Below are 7,110 nucleotides of genomic sequence, written 5' to 3' on the forward strand. Positions count from 1 at the left end.
TTATGTATGAATAATTATATGTGAATTAAAGTTAATTGTTGGTTGTATTAGACTATTATGGTTGTTGATGATTATTGAGAATTATTGGTGTTGATGAGTATTGATGGTGATTAGTTATATTGATCAATAATGAGGATTATGAGAATTTATGGTAATAAGTTAATGTAAAATATTTGTGATGGTTTGGAATGAAGGATATTGATGATTATAATCTGTGATGATATATGTTGATGATGATTTTGGATTTTGAATTTTGTGGTTGGTGTTGATATTGAATGGTGGTTGAAGGAATATGATGTGAACTTAGTTGAATGTTAAAGTTAGATGAGGTGAATATTAAATAGTTTAGCTGATTTAATGGTTGATTTTTGAGAAATGAGTGGTATGGACCTTTGTGTTGTTTTGATATTTGGATTCTGAGTAGTTTGGTTTTGAATTGAGAGATTTAGTGAATTCAAATTTTTAAGGTTTTGGTAAAAATAGATTTTAGGCCAACTTTGGCAGATCATATCTTAAGCTACAGTTTTTGAAATTGAATAAATTTTGTATCAAATTAAAGATAATTACAAGAGCTTTAAAACGGTATAGATTTTGTAGAAATTAGAATTTTGTAGAAGAAGATATGATTGTTGGAAGTTGGTGTAACAAAAAAATCTAAATTTTGTGATGTTGCAGAATTTGTGATTTCTGGTTTGTGTGCGCATGCACACTGCTGTGCGCGTGCTCTGAACAAGGGCCATGTTTTGACTTGTGCATACGCACACCTTTATGCGCATGCACACCCTGTGATTTTTGAAAACTTGCATACGCACACTTTGGTTCACACGCACACACAGAGATATGCCTACTATTGAGAGCATTCACACACTCTGGTGCGCACACACAATCTGTGAAATTTATAAGTTGTGCGTACACACAATGTCATGCATACGCACAAGTTGGAAAAACTCTTCTGGGCGTGCGTATGCACAACCCTATGCGTACGCACACTACCCTATTTTTTAATAAAACATTGTTGTTAATCGTTTTACCCTCCCGGCAAGCTTGCAAACTTCTGTAACACTTGTTTAAAACCTTTTTTTTTTCCAATTTTTGGATCTTGAATCAAGGGAGAAAATATTAAGTGAATTAAAAGGGGGTATTTTTAGTTATGAGATTAGAAGACGGAGGTTTAGGTTGTTGAAGTGGTGGGTGAGCGGACGGAATACTATATTAGGGATGACTAAGAGGACTTGAGAGGTGATGATAGTTGATGGTAAATTTGAGAAAATGGAAAATGATGATGGTTATGATGAGTTGAAGACTCAAAAAGGAGTGATGAACTTGTTGAATGTTGAGAGTGTGCCAGACACTATATCCTTGGGTTAAGTATGATGATAATTCAAAAAGGAATGATGATCTTGTTGAATGTTGAGAGTGTTCCAGGCACTATATCCTTGGGTTAAGTATGATAGTATACAACACACTATGTCCCTGGTAATGAATTATGATTAATAACCTTTTCTGCTGCAAGAGTGTGACAGGCACTATATCATTGGGTTACGCATGCGAGTGTACCCAGCACTATATCTGTGGGTCACTAGAGTGTGTCCGGCACTATATCCGTGGGAGTGGCAGAAAAGCTACATCCGAAAGGATGTGTTGGGTTGGCATTTATAGACCGACAAGTGATATCACGAGCCAATAGAAAAGGCATTCATTATATGCATCTTCTACCTGTTTGTTTGCTTTGCTTAATTTCTGTTATACCTAAATGAATCACCTATTTACTTGCTAATTGTTCTATTTGTTGTACATGTACTTTACTTGTGCTTTACTTGTCTGCATTACTTGTGTTTTCTGCTGGGATTGAGGAGGTTCAAAAGGCGGTGGCAATGGGATCACACGGAGGTTAGGTTGGCGAAGGCTGTGGGATGCAGTGGTGTGATTAGTACTAGTTAGAAATCCCCTAAGTTTAGATAACCATGTTTATTGTTTACAGTTTACGTTATTTATTTTGGTAAGCTTGAGTATCTGTTTTCGGTGTGAAGTTCTAGGATTGCCTTTGGCGTCCCGAAACCTTACATCTTATATATTGGACACTGTTACCATAATGAGAACCTCCGATTCTCATACCATATGTTGTTGTGCTTTTTAGATATAGGTCGTAACCCACCTCGGTGAGTTGTGGGATGGTGACAGAGTGGACGATCTTTTGTTATCCTTTCAGAATTTTTTATTATTTTGCTATAATACTTTCTCTCACCTTTCTGTTTTAGACTTTTTGGCCTTAGAGGTTTAATTTGAGAGAATAGTTACCTTGTGTATCCTGGAGCTATCTATAAGGTTTTATATATTATGTCTTGCTCTATCATACCTATGCGTTTAATTAGTTATCGTATGAAAATGCCGCTTCGCGTTTCGTAATTTCGCCTTATGCAAATTGAGTTTTTATTCCTTCATCGGGTTTCTAGTATTACTATTTTTTTCTATATATCATATGCAACATTAATTTTTATTAATTGGGTGAATATCAATAATTACCTTGAACACTAATGAGTAATGAATCAATATCATTGAATTGACATTAATAATATTTTATTTTTTTATTAATAACCATCATACATTTATTTCTATGTTGGGTAGATAATTTACATGAATAGTAATAAAAGCATATTCCATATTTATTGTGTATGTTGATTTCATTTTATAGTATATAATTTGCTCACTCTTCATATTTTCTTCAAAATAATTTTCAACACTAAAACTCTCAAATAGCATAAGACAATTTTGTAAATGTTCAATCTTTATTCACAATATAAGAATTTTTTATAAGCATGGCCTGAGTTTTTTATTTATTGTTTTATACTTTTTAATATTTTTTTCTTTGTATTACAATCCTTTTCTAGTATCAATCATTCTATTTTTTTTTATTTTATGAAATTTAAATTTGATCATCTTACCTAAAAATTTGTTTCATATTTTTTATATTTTATGTTCTATTTATATTTATGGCATATGATATGTTAAAAATATGAGTTTCATAATAAAATTTGTAAAAATATCTTTAACATTCAATTTCACGCACATGACATTCATAATTTTATACATATAACTTTTATAGTTAATGTGTTTTTCAAATTAAGATTATCCAATTCCAAGCTAAGTATTTTTTAAATTATCCTACATGTATATCAATGATAAGTCATGATTTCAAATTATTTTATATTTTTATTTATATTTATATGTATGTTTTTTTATTGATTTTAATCTGATCAGTTAATAATTATATTTGAAAATGTATTTCATAATTTTTTTATATTTAATTTCTTTTTTTATTTTATAATATATAGTCTTTATATATAATAAGAGTAGTGTAACACCCTACCACATAAAGCTTTATGCTTAAGCCGTAAAACAGAGGTGGTGTGATATTACGACCTCTAAAAATAAAATATATACAGATAGTAGTGGAAAGGATATAGTATATGAGGAGGTTTGAAGAATAGGTAAAGCAAAATTGCAAAATTAAAAGCACAACGCTCAGAGATAATGTAACTTGTATATACAGAAAGTAAGAACAGAAGGTCAAGAGTACAAGATAAATAGCCCAAAAATACATAAAAGATGTCCTAGTTCTCCATACATCTCTAAGAGGCACAAAAGTAAAACAAGTTGTTAGGAGAGTTATGTACATATAGTCATATATAAACTATACACCAAAATAAAGTCCCCAAAAGATTCACTTCGCTGCAGAGCTCGAGATGCCTAGCAAGGTGCCTCTCGACCTGCATCTGAAAACACAGAATATTCGTATGGAATGAGAATCGAGGGTTCTCAGTATGGTAAAGGTGCCGTGTACATAAGATATAAGGCCTTGGAAATGCTAGAGGCAATTCTAGAATACCGACACTCAGATTATAAAACTTAAAGAGCTAAAACAGAAATCATAAATGGGTGGTCTTCTAAGGATTCCTAAACCTAACTAAAACTTAACTAGAACACTAAATCCCTCCATCTATCCTCCGTTCCTCCATCTCTGGTGAATTTGTACAAATAGACAAGCAAACAATGGTAAACGCAGGTAGAATACAAGTAATACAGGTAGCAAGTATAACAATTAGTATATTATAATCAATTAGGCATTCCCAATTAATGCACAAGTAAGCAATTCAAACATATGCACATGATGTATGGCTGTCCTATGGATGATGAGTCTCATCTATTGGTTATCAAGCCAACCTGACAAGTCCAGCTGCTAAACCCTGGAGTGTCCCCCGACATGCATCCCCAAGAGTCTATGCATAGCTTTTTCTCATTTATATATAATTTGCTCAATCGGAGAACCTTCCTGGGAATATATAAGTGTCCCCCGACATGCATCCCCAAGAGTCTCAACTTGGAACACGTGGTGGCAAGCCACAGTACTTTACCCCACAAAAACTCGTATCTCAGACAATCGAGTGTATAAGCCAATAAACATTCATAATCATTCATAATAATTGCACAATCATTCTTTACAGCCATGGCATCACATATACTTCAGTTTCTGCATTTTTCATACTTAATTCATCATTTTTCAATCTTACTTCACCCCCAAGTTATCACCTCTTTCTAACTTCTTCTCATTACTAGGCATACTATTAAGATCTAGGGCTAAAGGAATTAAAACAGAGGTTTAGAGGTTTGAAATTAAGTTTTAAAACACAAAATCCATGTTTATTGAAACAGGGGCCACGCGTACGCGTGGGAGTGCAATTTGTCCATCACGCGTACGCGTGGCTCGTCCGCGTACGTGTGTACACTGGACAGAACCAACCGTCCACGTATGAATCCCCATGCTCGTGTACACAAGGTTTTCTTTTGCCCATGATGCGTACGCATTGCTTCGTCTGCGTACGCATACATGCCAAACAGAGATGACCCTTCGCGTATGGAGGGGTATGTGTACGCATATACTGCAATTTGATAAAAAATGGCTAAGTCTGCAGAATTTCAATTTTACATACCGAACTTCTGACGCACATAACTTTCTCGTTTTAAAATATTTTTCATCCGTTCTTCGAACGGCGTCAACTTCACGAACCCAATTTTTATATAAAATAGGTTTGAAACAATTTGGGGGTCTAGAAGTCAAATTATGGCTCACTGAAATTTGGCCAAAAATTAAATTTATACAAAATTCTCAACCTCTATTTTCATTTAAAAACCAAACTCAACCTTAGTATTCCGTATATAAAATCAGCACCCCAACATACCAATTACAACATCACAACCATCACAAATTACCATATACAACCATTCCTCAATTTTAAACAACCATATGCATAATTTCTCAACAATGTCAACAAAATCATCAATATACCACCACCCATTTTTATCTATTCATATCACCATCATTAACTCATCACCTAACAATCTAGTATCACCGTAAGCAATAGTCATCCAACAATTAATCAATAAAAACATTATCATCAAAGCACTAAGCATTCAACATACTCATGCATTCCAACCTATCCTATGGTCATCCAGCCTAAGTTTTCACAAGACATTATATATTAAATACGAGAAACCAAAATCATACCTTGGTCGATTTCCACGTATAACCCGAAACACCACCAAAAGGCACCAAACACAGCCTCAAGGATCCAAAATCTCCAAAGCAATGACACCCAAACTCCACCAAGTCTCCAATGTTTACAACCAAGCTCTAATTTACATATATACACACACATATATCCAAAAATTAATACCCAATACACAAAATCAATGAATTAGCTAGAAGTCTAGAATTTTCACCTTACCTAAACACCAAAGAATCAGGATTGAACATTTTTCTCAAGCTAACTTGATTCTATAACATCAAAGAGTCAAAATTTCAACATCACTTTATTTAATTTCGAACATTTTAGGGAAGGAGAGGCTGAGGGCGAGAATGAAGGTTTCTTACCAATTTATGCACCGGCTTTGTAGAGCTCGACGCCACAGACGCGTGGTCGCAAACAATGCGGTGATCAGAGCTCGGAGTGAAAAGATATGGTGATTTGAAGTGGAATCAAGGGTTTAGAACCTTCTCCTCTCTTCCCTTGGCATGTTTCAGCGTATCTTTTGCTGAATGGGGAAGAAGATGGACTCTTCTTAAGTTATTGGGCTGATGGGTTGGGCATTAGATCTATTTTGGGTTCGTTTGGTCCAATCTTAGGTCAAATTTTTTGAAATTAGTGTTAAAATTTTTATTTTAATTAGTTGTTGAATGTAATAATGAAAAAGAGATTTTTGAAATTTGACTTACATAAAATTTGGATTAACTTTTGATGTGACTAAATAAAAAAAATAATTATAAAAAATTAATTATATTAATTAATTAAATTAAGAGAAGGTGATTTATAATCTAAAGTATTATTCAGTGTATATTTTGATTTATTAACTGTAAATTTTTTATTATTTACCATTAATGTAACAAAAAATAAATAATAATTGAAGTGGGAGAAAATAAGCTAAGAAGAATTATTAGCACATATGAAAAAAGTTTTAGGTTAAATTATACAGTTGGTTTCTACATTTTTAATGAAATTGTAAATTGGTGTTTACACTTTAAAAGTTTGTAATTGAATCTCTAAACAGAATTAAAAATTGCAATTTAGTCTCCGTTGTTCAAAAAATGTTTGATTTAACAAAATATTCTCAGCATATTCTCTATTTTAATAGAATATTCTGTTAAATCAACAATTTTTGACTAGCGGGGACTAAATTATAAATTTTAATTCTCTTTAGGAACTCAATTACAAACTTTTAAAGTGTAGGGACTAATTTACAATTTCATTAAAAGTGTAGAGACTAACTGTGTAATTTAACCAAAATTTTACTATTGTGGGAATTTTTTTATTAATAACCTAAAAGAAATCATTCACATAAAGATGTTTAAAATATCTTTTTTAAAGATATTTTCTAATAATTAAAATTTAACTTATGTAATTGATTAAACTGTATTATTTCTGTCCTAATTAGATCGGATAAATTGATTTGGCTAAGAAGATGAATCAAATTTTGAATTGGTCTAAATTAATATTTTTTTATATAAAAAATAACTATAATATCCTTATTATAGAAAATAACTAAAATACTTATATA

This window comes from Arachis duranensis, chromosome 10, assembly GCF_000817695.3.
Source record: "Arachis duranensis cultivar V14167 chromosome 10, aradu.V14167.gnm2.J7QH, whole genome shotgun sequence".
Lineage (NCBI taxonomy): Eukaryota > Viridiplantae > Streptophyta > Magnoliopsida > Fabales > Fabaceae > Arachis > Arachis duranensis.